The following is an 11,708-nucleotide window of genomic DNA, read 5'->3' on the forward strand; positions in this document are numbered from 1 at the left end:
CTTGTGGTATCGATATATTGCATGATGTGATAGATTCTTAAAAATTTAACTTACTCTGTCCATCCAAAAACAAACCAACCAACCCACAGTATGGGCATGAGTAACGTCCCTTGAACATGTCACTGAATCTGACTTGCGTACCCTGTTCATGGATTCACATCCAAGCCCATGGAGAGGTCATCCTTTCCCTTTAACATTTAAAATTCCCTTCTCAGATTTTGGTGAATACATCCTTCCGGCCTGATAAATGTGTTGACTTGTTGACGTATATGCCTTCTTTTTCTGTTTGAAAGAAAAGTTTATGCAGTTACGGAGTGTGTGTGTGCTTAATAAGTACATAACTGTTTGGGACTTCCCTGGCGGTCCAGTGACTAAGGCTCGACGCCCCCAGTGCGGGGGCCCAGGTTCCATCCCTGGTCAGGGAGCGAGATGCCGCTTGTCACACGAAGGATCCGCAAACCGCAGCTGAAGACCCCAGACTCTTCACTCTCCGCCGTAAGGACCCAGCGCAGCCAGCTAAATCACACAGGGAAATATTTCAGTTTTTCTTTAATTAGTACTTAAGTGATTGGAAGAACTCCCCAGGGAAGCTTCCTGAACTGACCCACGCATCGGAAAATGGTTACCACGTAGCTTTACTTAAGGCCTCTGGCTCGTCACTTGGTTGCCATTTCTTCGTGATGAGAACGTTTAAAAATCCACTCTCTTGGCAAGACTCGAAAATGCGATACAGTGTTACCAGCTCTAACTGCCTGCCGCTGTATATCTGATGCCCAGAACTTACTCACCTTGTAACTGGGAGACTTTGACCTTGACCAGAACGTCCCCCTCTTTTTCCCACACTCCAGCCCCAGGAACTGGCATTCTACCCCATTCGCCTCAGTCTGACTTCTGTAGACTCTACGTACCGCAGTCGTGGGCGTTTGACTAGAGGCAACGCGTGAGGGGACAGAAGATCCGGTCAGCCTTACATTCGGCAGCTTACCATCTGACATTGCACACGTGAAGGTGACCATCTCATCTGTATCTTCTCTGTCGGCACGTTTCGAAATGTTTCGTAATGTTCTGCCACTATCTTTATAAGGTCTATAGAATCTGCGGTAGTCCTGGCAATTTCTTCCATAATATTGGAAATGTGTGGCTTCTCTCTTTTTACCTTGGGCCTGGTGGCCAGGGTTTATGAACGTTGTCAAGAATGAGTTTCTTTTTGCATTAGCTGATTTTTTCTACTCTGTGGTTGCCTTCATTTTTAGCTACCTTTGTCACTGTTATTCCCGAATTGCACCTTTATTTGAAATTTTTTCCACTTTCCCCTAAATTCTTGGTGTGATAAACCAGGCCATCGGGCTTCTTTTAGGCTTCTCTGATATATTCATTCACGGTCCTCGATTTTCTCAATTCGTAGGTTCCGTATGTGTTGTGTACTTTATCATTCATCAAAAACATTTTCTACCGTCTCTTTTGTTGTTTGGATTTTTGGTTTTGGTTTTGGTTTTCAAAATGTCTGTGGCATCACTTCCCAAATATGAGGATATTAGGTATCCTTCAGGGTAGAATTAGGTGATTCCCAAAGGGTCCCAGGGGCTCCTGGTGGTCTGTTAGGACTGGCTGCTGGTGGCTAGGTGGTGTCCACTGCTGGCAGCTCCCGTGCCTCCTGGGGTCTGCGATCTGGACCCTGGAGCCCGGGGTCTGGGTCCTTCCTGGGCTAGCGAATGGCGAGAGCCGTGTGCTCACTGGGGTCTGCTGGGGGCTCCCCACTGGGGGGCCGGCGGGGGCAGCCGTCCCCCTTCTGAGGGTTGAGCTGGGCGTAGGTCACGTCCTGGGGGGCTTCGGACGTGGCAGCCTGTGGGGGGAGGGAAGGTGTGTGAGATGGAGCGCCTGGGGGCCCGGAGAGGAGGGACCCATCTACTGATGGTGTGACCAACCATCTGTCTGCCCTCTTCCCCTGTCTGTCCTTTAAGTCCAGCAATCCCCCCGACAGGGAGGAAGGAAGGGGAGCACCTCCCCACCTTAGTGTCAATCTCGGGGGTTCACCAAAGTGTCTGTCCCCTCCTGGGGGTCTGCAGCCCGCCTGTCTGCTGGAGGGAGACAGAGACGCAAGAGGGGACTCCTGGATCCACCGTTCCCTCCTCTGGTCAGCTCTCCTCTGTGTTCCCAGATGTTTGTTCAGCTGCTCAGGTGTGTCTCACTCTTTGCAGCCACGTGGACTGCAGCACGCCAGGCTTCCCTGTCCTTCACTGTCTCCTGGAGCTTGCTCAGACTCATGTCCACTGAATTGGTGATGCCATCCAACCACCTCATCATCTGCCATCCCCTTCTCTTCTTGCCTTCAACCCTTCCCAGCTACAGGGTTTTTCTAGTGAGTCAGCTCTTCACATCAGGTGGCCCAAGTATTGGCGTTTCAGCTCTAGCATCAGTCCTTACAATGAATATTCAAGGTTGATTTCCTTTAGGGTTGACTGGTTGGATCTCCTTGCTGTCCAAGGGACTCTCGAGAGCCGTCTCCAACACCACAGTTCAAGAGCGTCAGTTCTTTGGCGCTCAGCCTTCTTTATGGTCCAGCTCTCGCATCTGCATGTCACTACTGGAAAAACCATAGCTTTGCTAGGTGGACCTTTTAATACGCTGTCTAGGTTTGTCCTGGCTTTACTTCCAAGGAGTATGGCTGCAGTCGCTGTCCACAGTGATTTTAGAGCCGAGAAAATAAAGGCTGTCACTGTTTTCATTGTCTCCCCATCTATTTGCCATGAAGTGATGGGACTGGATGCCATGATCTTCGTTTTTGGGATACTGATTTTTAAGCCAGCTTTTTCACTCTCCTCTTTCACCTTCATCAAGAGGCTCTTTAGTTCCTCTTCGCTTTCTGTCATTAGGGTGGTGTCATCTGCGTATCTCAGGTTGTTGATATTTCTCCTGGCAATTCTGATTCCATCTTGAGCTTCATCTAGCCCAGCATTTTGCATGTACTCTGCATATAAGTTAATAAGCAGGGTGACAATATACATACAACCTTGACGTACTCCTTTCCCAACTTGGAACCTGTCCGTCGTTCCACGTCCCGTTCTAACTGTTGCTTCTTGACCTGAATACACATTTTTCAGGAAACAAGGCAGTCTGGTGTTCCCACCTCTTTAAGAATTTTCCAGTCTGTGGTGATCCACACAGTCAACGGCTCTAGCGTAGTCAACAAAGCAGATGTTTTCCTGGAACTGCCCTGCTTTCTCTATCATCCAACCACTGCTGGCAATCTGATTGCCAACTGCCAGCGCTCTGTGAGCATTCTTCATCTTGTTCACTGAGGTCTTCAGCTCCACCAGAAAGTTTCCTTTTCTTTAGAATCAGTCTCCTTCGGGTCTTCAGCTCCACCGTTTCCGTTTCCTTTTGTTTAGAATCCCAGTCTCCTTGGTGATGCGTTATTTCGGTGCATTCCTCACTGCCCTGAGCTCGCTGAGCGGCCTTGCTGAGCTTCCTTACAGCGCATCTGACCTTCTTTACGGCAGCTCCTCTGAAGTCCCCACCAGATCAGAACGCTCCGCGACCTTCGGCTCCTTTCTTGGGGACTGTCATTATTCTGTTTGTGGCACAAATTCCTCTTCCCGCTGCCGCCTCCAGTGGCTCCTGTCCTGGGGCCCCTTTCTGCTTGATTCAAGGATGCGACACCGTGGAAACCGGAGCACTTGCTTCTGTTTTCCAGTAGGTGGCAGAGACGCAGCACAGGTCTGGGGTTTCTCTCTCCTGAGTCGCTGGACCGTACTTGAGAACAAGTGCCTCCCACACTCCAGTGCCTCTGTCGGAGGTCCCACCTCTGACACTAAGCTGGTGGCCCCAGGGTCGTCGGCGCCTGGGTCCCCAGGACGGCGGGCTCCTCCCCCAGCTTGGGGCCTCGGAGCCGCACGGTCTGTCACCGGAGCGAGGCGGGGAGACATGCGCGGTGCCCAGTGCCGTCGGGGTTGCGGGCTCCCCAGCTGCGGATGGGGAAGTCCCAGGAATCTCCGCGCCTGGTGGGACATGGCCCCAGGCTCGTGGCTGGCTCCCCGTGATCGTGGGGGCCTATGAGGACAGGAGGCCCAGGTTTGGTGCGCCGCCTCCCTGCTGCTGCTGGGTCCTCTGGGGCTGCAGGACCCGCGGCTGCGGGCAGAGGGTGGGGATCACGGGCGCCCGCCCAGCTGGAACCCTCCCGAGGCGTCCTGTGCGCCTCCCTTCTCACCCAGCACCCCCACGTGCGCCCCTCGGTTGAGCTGCGGGTACTTCCCCGGTTATAGACGGAAGCTGAGAGGCAAAGGGCGCATCTCCACCCGCCACGCGGGGGTCTCTCTGCTGCACACTGTCTGATGTCCACCCCTCTGCCATCGATGATTGCATTTGATGCCCACGTGGGAAGCAGCTGCCCAAGTCAGCATCTGCCCACAGACTTATCCAGATGGGTTTGGAAAGACCATAACCCTCCCCAGCAGTGCAAGACTCTTCTGCTGCGGTGACGCCACAGCGGCGCTCCGTGCGGGGATTCTTCCTTCTGTCTCCCGGGGAGCGGTGACCGCCTCCTTTTCATTTCTCAGACCCCCAAATGCCTCCTCCCCAACGACTGCTTTTGTTCCTCCCTGATTCGGGCAAAGTGAACTCTTACAACACGTGTGGGGCTGGGGGCTGTCATTTCAGAGCAACCAAGTGAGGAAAGGGAGGAAGCGGCCTTCATCACCTCGGAAGTGGTGGCACCACACCTTGCCTTACAGCGTGTGACTCTGTGTGTGTGTGTGCGCATGCCCGTGTGTGTGTGTGTGTGTATCTGTGTGTGTGGTTTAATGCCTTCCAACAGGAGCGTCCTTTGGGCCTGAATCCTGAAAGGTCTCCACAGTCTGGCATGAAGGGTGACACCCAGCTTTGAAGGGGGCACTAAAGAAACAGAAATACGTCAAGGGATTTCTCCAAGCAGATGGAGGGACCAGCCCGCTGGGCAGGAACTGTGCGAAGTAAAACCTGGCTCTCAGGCCCAGGAGGAAGAGCTGTCTTCCCGGGTGAGCGGAAGAGCATCGCGCCACCCTGACTCGGGGCCTGCTCCCCCCGCCCCGGGGCTCACCAGGTCACCGGGGGGTCTGGGCTCCCGACCCGAGGCCACCCTCCACACAGCACCTTGCTACCTGCCCCTTCAGAACCGTGTCCCACTCAAACTGCTCACCAGTTTCAGGGCGAGCTCCAAACTCTTCTAAGTGGACTCAAGGCTGTTCGTCATGCCGCAGAGGAGGCCCCCCAGCCTCAGCTCTCACTTCTGTTTTGCTCCAAACCCGAAGGCTGCAGTCACACCACAAACACACACACACACACACACACACATTCAGACGACTTCATACAATGGTGAGCCGTTTAACACACGTGTGCTTCCCCATATCTGCTTTTTTTAGGGTCTCTAGACCTGGCAGACCCATTCCCATGCCTCCAGCTGAAACTCCATGGTGAGAGTAAAACCGTGGTTACTGCTTCGTCTTTTCTGAATCTTCATGACTGCTACGGGGTACAGGGTACGGGGTACGGGCTACGGGCTATGGGGTACGGGGTACGGGGTACGGGCTACGGGGTACGGGGTATGCCAGGGACACACTGTGAATCCACATGAGCGTTTCTCTACCGGTGTTTTACGCGCTGCTGGAGTTCAGGTCCTGCCGAGTGTCTGATTCACACACTGGCTTTCTCTAGCCTACCTGCAATACAGTGGCACGCGTGACACTCATGAAGCAATCGGAGCCTCAGGGTCCAGCGTGTCTCTGCCTTAATCCAGGGCCCCTGAGCCTGGGGCAGCAGCACATAACCGCCCCCGCCTCCCCACCCACACAGCCCTTGGGTCTCTAGGGCTCTCTGGAATGCTCCTTCCTCTCCAGAATGGTCTCACTCTCACCCCAGGTCTCCATCTCCTCAGAAAGCCACTCCCTAAACAACAGTCCACTCTGGCCTCAGAGGCCTCCCGCCCCCGCCATTGCCTTTCCTCTCGCCTGGGGTCCTGAGGGGGCAGGCGGCCAATGGGAGGGTCTCGGGAGGAGTGAGGTGGGGACCCTGGGTCAGCCCAGCACAGCCCCTCCGGGCTCATCCCCAGGACACTCTCAGGGCCCGGCCCCCAGCCCCAAGGCTCCGATTCAGCAACTGGGGAGTCCGGACCTCTTTGCTCAGGGAGATCCCAGGCCACCGGGGCAGCTTCAGAGTCTCTGAGGGGAGCCAGGGCCCCTCAGATATCTGAGGACGGGCTGGTCTCCCGGGGGAAGAGAGCTCTCGGCTGGCCTGCGGAGGATACAGACTCCACCCCACGCAGAGGCCCCCCAGTCATTCGTGTTGAGGTCCCCAAAGCCTCTGATGGTTGGTAAAGGGGAGTGGCAGTGACGGGGTGCATTCAGTTCTGCTCAGGACAGGCTGGGGCACACAGCGCCAAGGGGACAGGCCACTCCCGTCAACAAGGAGCCCCCAACCCCACGCCAGTGTCCACCTGGGCACAGTCCTAGCTCCACTTCCACGATGTCCCTCTCTGAACCTCAGTGTGCTGCTCTGCACAGGGGGTGGAGCCGGGCGGCAGGCTCCCATCGCCTGTCTGCTGGGAGAGTTGGTGGAGGTGGAACCTGGGACCGCAGCCTGAGTGTGCGCCCGGAGAGTGCTCAGCTGCATGCCCCCTTCACGGGGGCATTCGGCAGGTTAGGGCCTTGGAAAGCACCAGAACGTTCTGACCCGTGGCTCGGTGCCCTTCGTCCCCTGCTCCCCCCGCCCCCCTCCTCTGACGCGAACCCCACAGCAAATGCAGCAAGTCAGGGGAGCGGGGGATGGGGAGGCCTGGCGCCAGAGACCCAGCAGGGAGTCCTCCGGAGCCCCGCACCAAGGAAAGGGGCCTGCGTTCGGTTCTGAGCGCCCTACCCGTTAAACAGTCTGAAGTTCCTAGAAAGCTCCTTCCACCCCCACTCATTCCCTGATCCTCTGGACAGAGATCCGGGATTCCCGGGGAGAGGGAAAGTGGGGAAGGCGCTCCCGCATGGAGGTGGCAGGGGGCTGGCTGGCACCCGAGGGGCCGCCCCGGGGACGATGGCAGGGGCGCCCCGGGAGGGTGCCAGGGCTCAGCGGGAGCAGAGCAGCGGGAGCGGGCGCAGGGGTGAGGAGCGGCGGCGGGATAAGGGGGTCGGTGGCTTCGAGCGAGAACGTGAGTAGCGGGCGTCCAAGGAGCCGAGTTTCACAACAGCTGTGAGGAAATCCTCAGACTTGCTAACGCAGTTAGCAAAGAAGGCTCGGAGGGGGCCTACTGGATTTCGAAATGTCAGCGCAACCTCATTTTTAACAGATGACTTCTATGGATGACTGTAACACAGAGAATCAGTGACAGATGTAGACCACAGACAGCGGTTACCGGCGGGGAGAGGGGAGCGGGGGATTCAGAGGCGTAAAGTAAGTGTGACCCGGAAGCGCGGGAACCCTGGACTGAGACAGGAGAGGCGGCCGAGGGAGAGGTCAGCCGGGAAGCCTGGGGCGGAGGCGCCCGCCCTCGGGCCTGTCTGCCCGGCTTCCCCACGCCGGGCTATGGGAAGATGAAAGAGACTCCCCAAGACTAGCCTGAGCCTCCTGGACCCGGCACAGCCCCGGCTTATCCAGGTCCCAGGCGGCCCCCACCCCCCCAGAGAAGGAAAGAAAGAAAGAAAGAAAGTGAAGTCGCTCAGTCATGTCCGACTCTTTGCAACCCCATGGACTGTAGCCTGCTGGGCTCCTCTGACCATGGGATTCTCCAGGCAACAGTACTGGAGTGGGTTGCCACTTCCTCCTCCAGGGGCTCTTCCCAACCCAGGGGTCGAACTCAGGTCTCCCGCATTGTGGGCAAACTCTTCGCCTTCAGAGCCACAAGAGAATCTCCCAAACCCGGACTCAAATCAGGTGGAGGGTTTGGGCTGGACACTGGGTCAGGGACCACAGTGCCCCCTGGACGCCTCCGTGTCCCTCAGGCTGCTTTTGACGCCTCAGCTCGTGAAGAAGGGGACGACAAAGGTGAAGATGAGGCGGGAAGCGGCAGCCTGGAGGCCGCCCCAACACTGGGCTCAGCTGCGGCCTCGCCCTCCCCGCCCTACTCATCAGAAAACCTGTTCACAGCGCCGACCTCGCAGAGCTGTGAGAGTCTTTTGGATGCTGCTGTACTCAGAGAAGCACCTCGCTGACACCCCACTGCAAGCTTTGGGGCGCCACCAGGGCCAGCGGGGAACCTCGCACACCCCAAGAGCCACCTTTCACCCTGGGGAGGGGCTGCGCGACGCCACAGGTGCCCTCCCCCTGTTGTCGTTTGACTTCCCCACAGGGACCACCTCCCGGGCTGGGTCCGCTAGGTACTCTCATGGCTGAGGAGGGCGTGACAGGGTCTCCACCAGGGCCCTCTGGGGGCCCTGGGGAGAAAGGTGGGTTAAGCTGAACTCCAACGTCTCCTCTGGGCCCTGACCCGGGTCTCGTCTCCTGGACTCTGCCCAGCGGATTTGGAGGAATCACCTGGGCCCCAAGGAGAGTGAAGTCTGGCACACCCTGAGGCCAGCATCCTCATCAGCAGTGCATGAAGGGCCGGGGACCGCGTGGCCCAGGAGCTCTTCCAGGCCTGGACGTGGGTGCTGCAGGAGAGGCCGACCAGCCTGGGGGAAGCTGGGCAGGACAGCGCCCCGCGGGAGGACCCTGTCTCCTGCGTGCAGAGCATCTCAGATGAATTCCTTCAGACAGGTGGCAGCCTTGTCCCCCTCAGCATGGGTGAGGGCGAGGAGGAACCAGAGGACATTTTTCTGCCAGAATTGTCTGCGCCTCCCAGGAAGGGCCTGGGGCGGCGGTGGAGCCAGCCATACCTGCGGATGCCAGGCAATGCCGGGCTGAGGGGCTTCCTGTCACCCATAAAGGCATGTGCCCACCACAGGTGACTCGGGGACTCTGTCCCTGGACAGAACTGGCTCAGCGACCCGGTGGCGGACGTGGGTGGAGACTTGGCAATGGACACAGTCCCTGAAAAGGTGCACTTCTCCAGCAGTTTCTTCTACAATGAACTCCATGCCACGGGTCATGACGGGGTGAAACGACGGGCCAAAAACGGGGACAGCTTCGGCAGGGAGCAACTTCTAGCCCCGTGGGCCCTCATCTCTGCTGACATCAGGCGGCGCACCTGTTCTGACTCGCAGCGCACCCTACACTGCTGCTGCCCTCAGCCTATGGCCAGGAATCTGCAGGCAGAGGCCGGGAAGGCACACCGGCTGGACTTCCAGCAGGGCTGAAAGGCTCCTTCAACATGAATGTGACCGGCAGAACAACGCCAGCAACTGCGGCGCCTCTGTGCTGCAGGACTGCCCACACCTGGCCCTGTCTCGGCCGCTCAGCTCCGCTCAGCAGGACGCACCTGAGCTTCGGCAGCCATCTAGGAGGGGCTGTGTCCGCAGACCCGGGGCCAGCCTCGGGGCCCAGGCCTCAGGCCTGTCGTTAACGGGCAGCGGAACGTGCGAGGCCCTTCCCGAGCAGCTCCACTTCCTTTGGTCTCTAGCCTCTTTCCACCCAGTTCCCTTTGGTTTTCCATATCTAAATGCTTTAACTGATTCCTGTATTTTTGTTTTCTTTGAGAGAATACTTGCTGATTTCTGATGTTCAAGGGGTGGCCATGGAAAAATCCCCAATTTCCCGCTGTCTGCAGGGGAGTATGGCCTTGTGGCCTGGGTGGGGCAGTGACCTGCCTTCCATGTGCAGGGCAGGCTGTGGGGGGCAGAAAAATCTGGGCATGGTGGGTGGGCAATGGGGTTACTGCCTGCCAAATCTTCAAACATTATATATTATATAATATATATAAATATATATATAAAAACGCCATGGTCCTGCTCTGTCAACAAAGGATCCTTGGGAGATAAATTAACAAGTCACAAGGATATCTCATATAGCATGGGGAATATAGCCAATATTTTATAACTCTGGAGTATAATCTATAGCAAAAATTGAATCACTGTGTATAATATATACACTGTATATAATACTGTATGTTAATTAAATCAACTATGTTTAATTAATATACATTATGTGTCCATAATATAGACATATGTTACACATACCTTGATTGACATGGAAACTGTTACAGGCGTAAGTGTTTGTTAGGCTTGCCTGGTGGCTCAGACAGTCAAGAATCTGTCTGCGATGGGAGAGACCCAGGTTCAGTCCCTGGGTCGGGAAGATCTCCTGGAGAAGGGAAGGGCCACCCACTCCAGTATTCTTGCCTGGGAAATCCCATGGACAGAGGAGCCTGGCGGACCACAAGCATGCCTGCTAACTCACTTCAGTTGTGTCTGGCTGTTTGCGACTCTGTGGACTGTAGCCTGTTCATAGTAATATATGCAAATGAATGGATAAATAAATTACTACATGGGAGAAAGAGAAAACTTTAGTGTAGAATGCCAACTTATCAATACAGAGGGAGGGGTGGAAAGAGATCACCATTATTTAGTTCCCCTCATGTCAGGGGAGACTCACCCACAGTTACTAACAACGGCAATTGTGTGTCTGCCAGACGTATGTTGTACGTCTCCCAGTACTGGACAAGAACCCAGCATCTATCCCGACGCCGACCGAATTCCAAGGGAGAACTGGGGACTTCACCATGAGAGGCCGGGCAGATGCCTGCTTGATGTGACCAGGCGAAGAGCACGCGCGGCCAGGGTGGGGAAGGGGGACCACCTGGGCTCCTGACACCATGGAGACGGCCACAGCCTCTTTTCCAGGTGTCCGCCCAACAGTGCATGACCTGGGTCAGCTCATCCGTCCACACTCCTGGCACAGGTTGAGGGTCATCTACAAATCCTGTACCCCTGAAGACGGTCTGGGGCCCAAAGCACCAAGACTAGGGGGTCGTGCAGATTCTGGGGGATGAAAAAACAGGACAACCACCGGCAACATATGCTTCCGGGTGAAACCCTGGACCAAAAGGGAAAGCTGAGTCTGTCCGGCAGGTGAGTAAACATGAACTGTGACTGAGGACTTGGTGAAATCCACATCAGTAAAGACCTCCAAATGGGCAGATTCAGGGTCACGTAGACGAGTGATCGTGTCTATGGGAGGCACACACTGGTGCATTTACGGTAACGGTGCTTTATCTCGGGGCTTCCCAGGTGGTGCAGTGGTAAAGAATCTGCCTGCCAACGCAGGAGGTGGAGGAGATGTGGGTTCAATCCCTGAGTCGGGGGTGGTGGTTTAGTCACCAAGTCGTGTCCGGCTCTTGCGACCCCGTGGATGGTAGCCCGCCAGTCCATGGGATTCTCCCGGCAAGAATACTGGAGTGGGTTGCAATTTCCTTCTCCAGGGGATCTTCCTGACCCAGGAATCAAACCCGGGTCTCCTGCCCTGCAGGCAGATTCCTTACCGACTGAGCTATGAGGGAAGCCTAGGGTTGGGAAGATCCCCTAGGAAATGGCAACCCTCTCCAGTAGTCTTGCCTGGAGAATTCCCACGGACTGAGGAGCCTGGTGGGCTACAGTCCATGGGGTCAAAAAGAGCTGGACACAGCCGAGCAACTGAGCACATACGTGTTTTATATCAGAAAGCATCTGCGTGTCTACATGTTTCTGTGTGTCTACACGTATGTAGCAGACTCACTCTCCCGCCGCGTCCCTCCCTGCCCACGTCATTCTCTTCCCACAGCTCTCTCTCTGTACATCTGTTTTTGTGTCTATCTCTATCTCAGTTGGGTAAAATGTTACTCA

At 56.0% G+C, this 11,708-nt stretch overlaps 1 pseudogene; it reads left to right on the forward strand.

The window, feature by feature from the left end:
- The first annotated feature begins 7,050 nt into the window (after positions 1-7,050).
- On the forward strand, positions 7,051-10,879 carry LOC128064093 (sentrin-specific protease 3-like; annotated as a pseudogene).
- The last annotated feature ends 829 nt before the right edge of the window (positions 10,880-11,708 follow it).

The sequence above is a fragment of the Budorcas taxicolor genome, chromosome 18 (genome assembly GCF_023091745.1).
Source record: "Budorcas taxicolor isolate Tak-1 chromosome 18, Takin1.1, whole genome shotgun sequence".
Taxonomy (NCBI): Eukaryota; Metazoa; Chordata; class Mammalia; order Artiodactyla; family Bovidae; genus Budorcas; species Budorcas taxicolor.